The following is a 13,124-nucleotide window of genomic DNA, read 5'->3' as shown; positions in this document are numbered from 1 at the left end:
AAAAAAAAAAAAAAAATACGGTATTGAATATAATAGCATCCATTTACACTTTGGTTGAGAGTTGAGACATCTGCCTTAGGAGTCACTGACTCAGTACCAGATTCTTTTCAGTCTTTTTTTTTTTTTTTTTTGAAAGCAATCAGAATGATCTTACTGAAATTTTTAGTACAATGTTACAGGATCTTAAAATTTTATATTTTAAACCAATACAAGCACTGCAAATGATATATTCCTGAATCTAGTTGATGTAGTATCTAAAAAGAAAAGCGACCATATGAATATCTATAAGTTGACTAATGTAATTTAAGTTGGAGGCTAAACAACTTTGGTGTATTCATATTTCTCTGGCTCCTGTTTTTGGCCAGATAAATGCCAAGTCCACCCCCATTCAGTAGAATTGGACAGGACCAATGTATTCGGTGGTCTCACTTAAGTTTCCACGCCAGGAGCAGCAAGAAATGTACAACTTCTGGGATTAAGTTGCTCCAAAACAGTCTTCATCACCTTTGTGAACTGGGAAAACCAAATAGTCAAGGTCTGAATTTCCAATGCGTGTGGCTAAGTCCAGTCTCATTGGTTCATAAAAGTATTCTGAAGGACTTTAAAATACAAAGGTGGGGCTAAATAATGATAGAAACCATCAGTTCTTAATTCAGAGAATGACAATGCAGGTTCCTATATCCTTTTTAAAAATCTGAGATCATTATTTTAAAACTAGCTCTATACATTCTTAGGCTTTAAATTTAATGTTAGCTGAAATGATTACCTTTAAGTCAATTGGCTTTAGGCCTTGGTGATTTCTCAATATAATTTTGGAATTTTAGGAAGCAGCATTTCAGGTAAGTGACAGTTACGTTTTAGAAGAGGTAATTTTAAAAATGATCCAGAACTACACTGCTCTGATATGTCTGATGCATACCCCCCAAAATGTGTCAGTGTCCATATTAAGTTAAATAAAATTTGGTCCAAATTAAGCACAATAACCAAGATGGTTTATCTGAAACTGAGTTACCAAAAAAAAAAAAAGAAAAATTCAAAATCCATGGTATGAGAATTATAAATTTTCCAAGGTTCACTCCAAAGTAAAAGGCTAATTAATTCTATACAGGGTTTTACCCAAATGTCCATAGGCATTATCATCTATATTTACACAGAAGGCTTTAATCTGAAGTCACCTTTGGCAACCTCGAAATATATAAACTATGACTTCCACAATGAAATTATACACTTGAAAGTTGTCGCCTCAAAGTACTGAAAGAACAAAGGAAGAGATCACATGTACCCGTTAAAAGTCAAAATGACAAAAATGTTTCTCATTTAAGACAGTTCACTTAAAGACCAAATAACCACCACCATTTCCCCAAAAACTGGAAAAAAATGATCTTGAGCTTTAGAACGGGAAACAATAAATCTTAGCACATACAAAGATCGGATGCTTTTGCCAGTGATTAACCTATCATTGCTGAGTACCTACAGCTAAACATCCAGAAAACAAAAACCAGTCAGAAGTCAGAGTAGGCTTGCTGGACACTTCCCATTCTGGATTTATAGTGGGGCATGGCTGAACAGGTAGGACACGGATTCCCCATTGTGTGCCCTTCGGATTGCTTCGGCCAAGATCATGGAAATGTCAGTGACCTGAATCTTGGTGCAGTGTTTCATTTTGTCCTCTTGCGGAATTGTGTTTGTGACGACCACAGCCTCAAAGGCAGCATTATTTATTCTGGAAATAGCTGGTCCAGACGAGATCCCATGGATAAGGACAGCATACACTTTGGTGGCTCCAGCTGACAGCAGCTTGTCCGCGGCATGGCAGACGGTGCTGCATGTGTCAGCCATGTCATCCACGAGGATGGCCACGCGGTCCTTCACGTCGCCCACCAGGACCATCCGGTCCACTTCATTCGCCTTCTTCCTCTCTTTGCGGATGAAAGCAAATTGCACATTCAACCTGTCTGCGATTGACGTGACCCTTTGGCTCCCCCTGCATCACGTGAAACAATAATATACAGTTCTTCCACTCAGCAATATTTTCCCGAATCCACTGCAGGACTGCGGGCTCCGCATACAAATTATCCACAGGAATATCAAAGAATCCCCGTATCCGAGAGGCATGCAGGTCCATGGTGACGATGTGATCCGCCCCAGCCACCGACAGCATATTGGCCACAAGTTTTACAGAAACTGGGGCACGACTCTTGTCCTTTTTATGTTGTTAGGCATATGGGAAACACGGGATCACGGCAGTCACCCTGGACGATGATGCAATCTTGCAGGCATTGATCATGATGAGGAGCTCCATCAGGTTGTCGTTAATTTCCCCGCAGCGCTCTGCATGATGTAGACATCTTCACCTCTCACACTTTCCCCAATCTCCACGCTGGTCTCCTGGTTGCTGAACTTCTTGGTGACCACCTTGCCCAGTTCCAGGCCCAGGCGGTCCGCCACGCGCTGGGACTGGTCCTGATGCGAGCTGCCGCTGAACAGCACGATGTTGGGCATGGTGGGGCGCGGGACTCCGAAGGGCACACGGCGGCGGAGGAAGTGGCAGAGGCAACAGCGACGCGGAAGGCTGCTGCTGCTTTTTCCAGTCTTATTTCAACTTCACTAATATTGGATCTTGGATGCAAGATAATTAATTGTTAGTTCTTTGGGAAAAGTGTTTTCCAGGAGAATGACCTATCCAAAAAATACAAAAGGACAATGCTACTAAAAATAAGTGAGAAAAAAATGTATAATTACCTTCAAATATTTTTAGAGAATGCTTTGTTTTGTTAATTACCCCAACTCTAATTTTAATGGAAATTGATGACTGTATTGATTGATGCTGTCACTTTCATTTCCTTTCAGTATACTAATGGATGAAAATAAGTATTGAAAATATTCATTTCTTCAGGCTCAAAATATAGTTGACCCTTGATTAGCTCTTGAATTTCTCCATGACGCCTATCTTGAAACCATTCACCTCCTCTGGCCACTTTTTTGTTTTGTTTTGTTTTGTTTTTGCCATGACCACAATCATTTTCATGATTCCTTGATTGGCTCTGTCATAAATCTGGTAAAGTCATGCATATCTGGACACAGTTTTCTTCAGCAGGAATTTAGTGATTTCAGGCTTGATGGCATTTACAACTTTATTCTGTAACGATGGCATTTTCAAAGATGTCACCTTTCTAGACTTTCATGATGATCTCTCTCTCAGAGTTCTCTTCCATAGTGTTGACAATTCTTTCCATACAGTACTGAGCGTAATGAGCCTTAAAGGCCCTTATGACCCCCGATCTAAAGGCTGAATTAGAGACACTGAGTATGGGAGCAAGTCGACCACTATGGAACCCTCAGTGTTGAACTCATGCATTTTGGGTAGCCAGGGGCACTGCCCAATATCAAAAGAAATTTGAAAGGCAGTCACTAGGCCAGGCATGGTAGCTCACATCTTAATCCCAACACTTTGAGAGGCTGAGGCAGGTGGATCACTTGAGGCCAGGAGTTCAAGACCACCTACTACAAAAACTAACAAAAATTAGCTGGGCATGATGGTACACACCTGTAGTCTCAGCTACTTGGGAGGCTGAGGTGGGAGGATCACTTGAGCCCAGGAGTTTGAGGATGCAGTGAGCCATGATCATGCCACTGCACTCCAGCCTGGGCAACAGCGTAACAGAGCAAGACCCTGTTTCTTAAAAGAAAAAATAAAAGTCCTTTACTGGCAAGATACTTTCTGACTTTAGGAATAAAGCATCTTTGGAACCAATCCTAAAATAAAGTTCTTATTGTCCAGGCATTCTTGTTGTACAACTAAAAGACTGCCATCTGGTGTTAACTTTTCCTTTCAAGACTTCGAGTTTAGCAGCTTCATAAATTCAGTCCTCATCATAAACCCAACTGCATTTGCACAGAACAGTAGAGTCAGCCTGTCTTTTCCTGTCTTAAATCCCTTGTCTTCCTAATACATATCTTTTGTGACATTCTTTTGTCCAGAATAGGACACTTTTGTCTTCATTAAAAACCTGTTCTGGCAGATACCCTTTCTCCTTGTTGATTTTCTTGCTGGCATCTGGGAACCTGTCAGGAAAAGCTGCTTCTCCTGTTATGTTGACATTTTTTAAGACAAATCTCTTTCTAAAATTATTAAACCATCCTTTGCTGATAGTAAATTCTCCAGCTTTGATCCTTCACTTTCCTTTTTCTTTAAGTTGTTTTGTAGTGATCTCAATTTTTCTTCAATCATAGTAGAGTCTGTAGGTATGCCTTTCTTATAGTGATCTCAATTTTTCTTCCATCATAGTAGAGTCTGTAGGTATGCCTTTCTTATAGTGATCTCAATTTTTCTTCAATCATAGTAGAGTCTGTAAGTATGCCTTTCTTATAGTAATCCTGCACCACATAAAAGCTGCATTTTTGGTATGAGATAAAAAGGATTTTGTAAAAAGTACAAGGTTTTCTCACCTTCTGGTGTAACTACAGCAATGGCTTCACAGATTTCCCCCTTTTTTTTTTTTTTTTTTACAATGGTCCTTAAGCAAAATTCATTTATCTTGAAATGGCAGGAAACCATATCTGCAGACCTCCGTCAATGGTACATATCAAGCAATTAAACTTTTTCTTGTAATGTCATGACATCTCTCTGCTTCTTGGGACCACTTCCAGCATCACTAGTGCCATTACATTTGGGTCCCATGGTGTTAGTCAAGGTTTACAGTGTTGCATTACATATTATGAAAAATATACCAGAACCAAGAGAGATCACTTTTTACTGCAATAAGCAACATACCAGAGAGATGAACAGCCCTCTAGTAAACTGAATTAGTGTCACATGGCGTTTTAAGCATATACAACACTTGAGCTCATTGCAATAGTCATAGAAGGTGGTTACAAAATTATTACAGTAATATATACTACAGTTAATTTCATGCAGTTATGATTTAATACTGCATCTTTATGTTTTACATTTGTGGCACCACGTATGGTATATGTTTGTTTGCATATGTTTTGATATATTTTAACTTTTTATAATAGATCTGTGCATATTTTATGGTAGCGTATAATAAAATAGACTGGTATCTATGCATATTTTATATATTCATCACCTATCTAACTGTTTCTTAATTTTTTGAAATTTCTAGGCTATATGGTTCATCTGCAAGGTTTTTCAAATTGTCCCATATCTCAAAAAAACTTTCTGATATATTTATTGAAAACAATCTGCATATAATTAGAACCAAGCAGTTCAAACCCATGTTGTTTAAGGGTCGACTGTGGATACTTGGTTTTAGGCCCAAGTACTGCACCCAAATAATGCACTAAACTTTATGTGTCTTGAGAACAGAGATACCACTCTTTGCTTTTTAAAAAAATTTTTCCTAGAGGCCTGCTAACACGAGATAGGCAATTATTATTTAGTTGAAGTAAGTAAAATTAAATATATAAACTTTGTAATCATTGTTTATGTTTCATATACTGTAGTCCTATGCAAAACTCATGAAGAAAAATTATTCTTCACCTCTTCATGATGTATACTTCACCATGAATTATAATTTTATAAGAAGTATAATTTCCTTATATATAACAAATTACTTTATACATGGATTTTTTTTTTTTTTTCCTGAATCTTACAGTATTTCAGGAAAAGGGTTTCATTCCCACCTGACAACAGGGAAGATCAGCTCATCCTTAATTCATTAAATGCCATTTTTTACCCGCTTACATTCATCAAATTATAGGATTCATTATAACAGGGATGTAGAGTTATGGCTTTAGCTCTTTTTGTTCTAATCCTTTTTTCATGTATTCTTTCCTTTGATTTGCGACCTTCATTACCAAGAGAGCTCACATAATGCGTTCAGTTCAGTTCCAGGAGGCTAAGCAGTCAGCTACTGCAGGAATTATTTCACATACCCTAGTTATTAATATGATTACTCAGAACACTTACATTAATATCCAAAGTATTCTAGCACTTTCAGAAAAAAAACAGTGCTTCTTTATCACAACTTTTCCTTTCACTTGGAGAATACATTCTTAACTATTTACAATTCAAATCTTCAAGTGAAAATTCCTCAGCCAAGTGGAAATGTATTATAAAATGTTTGCTGAATACTTAGATCAACTAATTCAAGGCTTGCTTTACTATTTTTCTGATTATAAAATAATGTATTCTGATTTTACTAAATTTAGAAAATATAAAATAGTATAAATTAAATAAATCACCTATAATCATGCATACCCAGAAATAACCATATTTTAATATGTTTCCCTCATTTTTTTCTACATATGTTAATGGCACTTTGTGTGTGCCAATTTAAATTCAGTCTATATTAATAATTTTATATCATTTTTTCCACATAACATTGTATCTCACATAAGTACTTCCCATGTAATTATTTTTCAAACGCATTATTTTAATTTTAACACAACATAGGTAGGCCATAATTTATTTTAATATCCACTTAACCACGCTCTACAAATGCAAATAAATACATATTGGCAGAAATCTGATACTGTGGTTGATGGGATTGGGTGAAAGTTAGGACAGGAGAGAAAAATTTTAAAGGGACACCAGGTAACTTTTAGAAATGATGGATGTCTTCATCATCTTGGTTGTGGTGATGGTTTTATGGTACAAACATGTGAAAATGTATCAAATTTTATGAACTGTAAATATTCTTTGTTATTATATATCAACCATACCTCAACAAAGCTGATAAAAGAATTTTTCAATTTTTTTCAATTCTCTTATTGCAAGTAGGTTAGTTTCAATCTTTAGCTGGTATAAAGTGGTAACAAATATAATTCACTACTTTATTTCAAAAAGAATATAACTTTGAACATGTAAAGCTATTCATAAATTTGAGGCAGTGACATTTCAATTCCTGTGCAATTCATAATAGATTTCGTAAATTACTTTTAAATTTACTGAAACTCATTTTACTAAAACCCTCACTAAACTTTCATAGATGTCCAGAGCATTCCACTTTACCCTACTGGTCTAAAAGTATTGGGGGCAAAATTAGGTAAACTATTAATTGCTGTCATTAAAGCTCGCACATTCACTGAAGACTTTCCAGGAGCCAGACACTTACTTAACAGCATTTTACATGGCACATCAATTATCTTCTTACTTGTTTCTTTCAATAAAAATAAGCACAATGATGTAAAAACATGACAATATTAAGTAATGAGATCAGTAGGAAGCTTGCCTAAAGAATTCAAAGTTCTTTAAAAATGTTCAGGATTGTCCTTGCAACTTCCTTACCTGCTCCCCTGGGCAGCCTGAAGCAGGGATGGGCCTTGTAGGGTCAAATGCTGACATGGTGGCCCACAGCCACAGAAAGGCCAGGCCTGTAATCCCAGTACTTTGGGAGGCCAACGTGGATGGATCACAGGTCAGGAATTCAAGATCAGTGTGGCCAACATGGTGAAACCCCGTCTCTACTAAAAACACAAAAATTAGCTGGGCGTGGTGGCACATGCCTGTAATCCCAACTACTCGGGAGGCTGAGGCAGAAGAATTGCTTGAACCCAGGAGGCAGAGGTTGCAGTGAGCTAAGATCACATCACTGCACTCCAGCCTGGGTGACAGAGTGAGACTCTGTCTCAAAAAAAAAAAAAAAAAAAGGTTCGGGATTGTTCCTCTAGGTAGCAAGAAACAAAATCTCCAGAGGGTAGAATGGAAAAATGATGTATTCATACCATGAAATGCAATAAAAATAAACTAACTATTGATACCTGCGAAAACATAGATGATGAGCCTCTATAACATTATGCTGGATGAAGAAAGTCAGACACAAATTAGTACATGTGGTATGATTCCATGCGTATGAAGCCTAAGGACAGGGAATTATAATTTTATAAGAAGTATAATTTCCTTATATATAACAAATTACTTTATACATGGATTTTTTTTTTTTTTCCTGAATCTTACAGTATTTCAGGAAAAGGGTTTCATTCCCACCTGACAACAGGGAAGATCAGCTCATCCTTAATTCATTAAATGCCATTTTTTACCCGCTTACATTCATCAAATTATAGGATTCATTATAACAGGGATGTAGAGTTATGGCTTTAGCTCTTTTTGTTCTAATCCTTTTTTCATGTATTCTTTCCTTTGATTTGCGACCTTCATTACCAAGAGAGCTCACATAATGCGTTCAGTTCAGTTCCAGGAGGCTAAGCAGTCAGCTACTGCAGGAATTATTTCACATACCCTAGTTATTAATATGATTACTCAGAACACTTACATTAATATCCAAAGTATTCTAGCACTTTCAGAAAAAAAACAGTGCTTCTCTATCACAACTTTTCCTTTCACTTGGAGAATACATTCTTAACTATTTACAATTCAAATCTTCAAGTGAAAATTCCTCAGCCAAGTGGAAATGTATTATAAAATGTTTGCTGAATACTTAGATCAACTAATTCAAGGCTTGCTTTACTATTTTTCTGATTATAAAATAATGTATTCTGATTTTACTAAATTTAGAAAATATAAAATAGTATAAATTAAATAAATCACCTATAATCATGCATACCCAGAAATAACCATATTTTAATATGTTTCCCTCATTTTTTTCTACATATGTTAATGGCACTTTGTGTGTGCCAATTTAAATTCAGTCTATATTAATAATTTTATATCATTTTTTCCACATAACATTGTATCTCACATAAGTACTTCCCATGTAATTATTTTTCAAACGCATTATTTTAATTTTAACACAACATAGGTAGGCCATAATTTATTTTAATATCCACTTAACCACGCTCTACAAATGCAAATAAATACATATTGGCAGAAATCTGATACTGTGGTTGATGGGATTGGGTGAAAGTTAGGACAGGAGAGAAAAATTTTAAAGGGACACCAGGTAACTTTTAGAAATGATGGATGTCTTCATCATCTTGGTTGTGGTGATGGTTTTATGGTACAAACATGTGAAAATGTATCAAATTTTATGAACTGTAAATATTCTTTGTTATTATATATCAACCATACCTCAACAAAGCTGATAAAAGAATTTTTCAATTTTTTTCAATTCTCTTATTGCAAGTAGGTTAGTTTCAATCTTTAGCTGGTATAAAGTGGTAACAAATATAATTCACTACTTTATTTCAAAAAGAATATAACTTTGAACATGTAAAGCTATTCATAAATTTGAGGCAGTGACATTTCAATTCCTGTGCAATTCATAATAGATTTCGTAAATTACTTTTAAATTTACTGAAACTCATTTTACTAAAACCCTCACTAAACTTTCATAGATGTCCAGAGCATTCCACTTTACCCTACTGGTCTAAAAGTATTGGGGGCAAAATTAGGTAAACTATTAATTGCTGTCATTAAAGCTCGCACATTCACTGAAGACTTTCCAGGAGCCAGACACTTACTTAACAGCATTTTACATGGCACATCAATTATCTTCTTACTTGTTTCTTTCAATAAAAATAAGCACAATGATGTAAAAACATGACAATATTAAGTAATGAGATCAGTAGGAAGCTTGCCTAAAGAATTCAAAGTTCTTTAAAAATGTTCAGGATTGTCCTTGCAACTTCCTTACCTGCTCCCCTGGGCAGCCTGAAGCAGGGATGGGCCTTGTAGGGTCAAATGCTGACATGGTGGCCCACAGCCACAGAAAGGCCAGGCCTGTAATCCCAGTACTTTGGGAGGCCAACGTGGATGGATCACAGGTCAGGAATTCAAGATCAGTGTGGCCAACATGGTGAAACCCCGTCTCTACTAAAAACACAAAAATTAGCTGGGCGTGGTGGCACATGCCTGTAATCCCAACTACTCGGGAGGCTGAGGCAGAAGAATTGCTTGAACCCAGGAGGCAGAGGTTGCAGTGAGCTAAGATCACATCACTGCACTCCAGCCTGGGTGACAGAGTGAGACTCTGTCTCAAAAAAAAAAAAAAAAAAAGGTTCGGGATTGTTCCTCTAGGTAGCAAGAAACAAAATCTCCAGAGGGTAGAATGGAAAAATGATGTATTCATACCATGAAATGCAATAAAAATAAACTAACTATTGATACCTGCGAAAACATAGATGATGAGCCTCTATAACATTATGCTGGATGAAGAAAGTCAGACACAAATTAGTACATGTGGTATGATTCCATGCGTATGAAGCCTAAGGACAGGCAAAGCTAATCAATGGTTACAGAAGTCAGAAAGCGGCTTTTCAATGGGGGTAGGGGGTGGAGGAAGAAATTAATTAAAAGGGGGCATGAAAAGAACATCCAGGAAGTAGCTGCAAGGTATATACAACTGCCGAAATATGCTATACATTTGAGACTATGCATTTCATCATATATTAGTTATATTTCATTAAAGAAAACTAGGATAAAATAAGTCTCTAGGAAGCTAAGGGTTTAGCTCTAAAATGATTCCAATTCAATGCTCAGACCTTTTGTCTAGCATGACCCTTTCACTCCACAAAGTCTACAGGATATGAGGAAAACCATCAACACCTAGATGGCATATAACCAAGGATGATGCTGAGGAGAAAGGATTTCCTCTATCAAAATAAATAAAAGTAGATGAACAAACGCATTGCAAATGCAAATACCCTATTTTGAAATAGGCTAATCAAATCATTTGTATATGTTGTTTCACCGCAGCAACCATTTAACTACATATATATATATATATCTCATAACATCATGTTGTATACCTTAAATATACATGATATAGTTTGGATTTTTGTCCCCAACAAATCTCAAACTGTAATCCCCACTGTTGGAGGTGGGGCCTGGTGGGAGGGGACTGGATCACGGGGGTGTTCTCATAAATGGTTTAGCACTATCCCCTTATCCTTGGTACTGTATAGTGATAGAGTTCTCACAAGATCTGGTTGTTTAAAACGTGCAGCACCTCCCCCTTCTCTCTCTTGGTCCTGCTCCTACCATGTAAGACGCCTGCTCCTGCTCTGCCTTCCACCACGAGTAAAAGCTCCCTGAGGCCTCCCCAGAAGCAGACGCTGCCACGCTTTTGTACAGCCTGTGAAAGCCAATGAGCCAATTAAACCTCTTTTCTTTACAAATTACCCAGTCTCAAGTATTGTTTTATAGAAGTGCAAGAATAAAGTAATACAATGCACAATAAAATTTTTGTTTTAAAAAAATCCAATTTAAGGCCAGAGGTAAAATGAACACAAGCTCAAAGAATCACAGAACCTTCTAACCTCCTATAGGGTAAACACACCTGTGTACTGTAGATGCACCTGACAGTGATAACGTAACCTTAAGCATACCCTCAGAATGACCCTATATGGCAGACGCACCTGAATGTGTGTTGGGAGCTCCAAGTGTGACCAACCAGGAGATTCATTCCTTATCTATGAGAAACATCTGAGCCCACCGGTGGACTGCAGGCTGCACGGGGGAGAGAGGCCCTTTCCTTTGGGTTAAGTGAAGGTTGCCAGGTGTAGGTTGTTGGTGGCGGTGGCGGTGCTAAGTGAAAATGCTATATAAACTGCATGCTTTTTATAAGTGGTGGCGGTTCTTCTGTCCTGCTACCACTGAAGCATCCCTGTAAGTCACCAATAAAACCCTATGCCTAATTCACTGGCTGTGGGTCTCTGGCTCTTGAACCTGGCACCATCCCTACTGAAGTTAATAGGCACAATGCCTCCCTAACAATGGCCGTATTAGCCTATCTTGGTCCACTCTGAAGCAGGAGGCTGTGCGGTTTAACAGTTTTCACATTTGAATTGTTTTTCTCCATAAACACAGCCAAACCTGGATTCCTGTAAATTCCACCCATTACATCTAGTTCTGCCCTAGTTAGCAAACTCCTCTTCCATGACAGCCCTAGGGATACCGCCAATAGCAAGCACATTTTCTTTAAATTCCTCTTATAATAAGACTAAATATTCCTTCAACTGTTCCTCATATGGCATGATTTTTAAGTTACCTCACCATTCTATTTTTAAAGTATATGTCCCAGACCAGACTTACAATTCCCTGTGTGGTCTTACCAAAATGGAAAGCAGTAGAGTTCTACTTTTATTTGTCCAAGCTCATATTTTCTTTGAAAAAGAAAGGAAAGTCCATGGTGAGAACTGCAACCCACGTGTCCCTTATAATGTGGGAATGAAGGAAGAAGATCAACACAGCCAGGAGTCTCCCATAAACCTGCTTAAGAAGGGTGGCAGGTCAAACGCAACATGCAAAGCAGGCTGAGGTAGAACAGATTTCAGGAGTATGGCTGTGGTCTCACTATACAGCCTCCTTCCAGAATGGTCTTTTAGAATTTTCTTCAGCAATGCCAGGTCTCAGGGGCAGCCTTCCCCTCCAACCTGTTCTTTCAGTAATGTGGCACAGTGTTGAGAAACCTGCAGGTCCCAATGATTGTGTCAGACAGAATGGGTGTGAGACTGTCCAGAGTCTAATACACAATTGACCAATATGGGATGCAAGAAAAGAAAAACTCTAATTCTAATATCAAATATGCCCCTTCCATAAAGAAAACCATTATCATTCTTGGATCAAAAATGTGTCATAACGCAATTCTAGGGTTATCCATGATTATTTCATTTTACCTGGGGAATTCACACTAGGGATATGGAGAGAGATTCTGCAAATCCAAAAGAGCAAACTGTGAGAGACGGTCAGGACAAAAATATCCAAGACTACAGAGGCAAGAATGTCCTTGCAATTTTCATCACCACAAAATGCTTGTGTGTCTGTAATTTTAAGAAATAATAAATGGAATATATCAGGAAGACAAGAAATAGACAAATAAACATGAAAGGGTTTTGAATATTACAATGCAAATAACTAGTAAAAGTAAAGCCTATACAATAGATACCAAAAGCTTAGAAATAAAAAGAAAAAATTATGACACTGTTAAAATATAAATGGGTGAAAAATAAAAATCAGAAAAAGAGCAAAATAAAAAATATTAAATACAGAAAATGAAAAGAAGATAAAGGTAAAACCATGACACCAAAAAAGAGGGGGTAAAAAAATAATGCAAGTGAAAAATTACTATATAAAGTATTAAAAGTGTCAGAAAAAGATATTAAAATGCATAAAGGCATAAGCGGACACATTTAAGAGTATAACTATAATAAGACAAATATTAAAAAGTTTCAACTTTTTAAAAATTCATAAGATAAAGAAA

At 37.1% G+C, this 13,124-nt stretch overlaps 1 protein-coding gene and 1 pseudogene across 2 annotated transcripts in view; both read right to left on the bottom strand.

The window, feature by feature from the left end:
• The window catches only part of HS6ST3 (heparan sulfate 6-O-sulfotransferase 3), a 771,050-nt gene that overhangs the window by 707,722 nt on the left and 50,204 nt on the right, over window positions 1-13,124 (bottom strand). The gene's annotated exons all lie outside the window — the stretch shown is intronic.
• Window positions 1,546-2,576, bottom strand: LOC105532476 (annotated as a pseudogene). Its single transcript, XR_001004983.1, has one exon. The product of XR_001004983.1 is annotated as a ribose-phosphate pyrophosphokinase 2 pseudogene (transcript).

Source organism: Mandrillus leucophaeus, unplaced genomic scaffold (assembly GCF_000951045.1).
Source record: "Mandrillus leucophaeus isolate KB7577 unplaced genomic scaffold, Mleu.le_1.0 Scaffold960, whole genome shotgun sequence".
In the NCBI taxonomy this organism is placed as follows: Eukaryota; Metazoa; Chordata; class Mammalia; order Primates; family Cercopithecidae; genus Mandrillus; species Mandrillus leucophaeus.
This window is presented reverse-complemented; position numbering and strand designations above follow the sequence as displayed.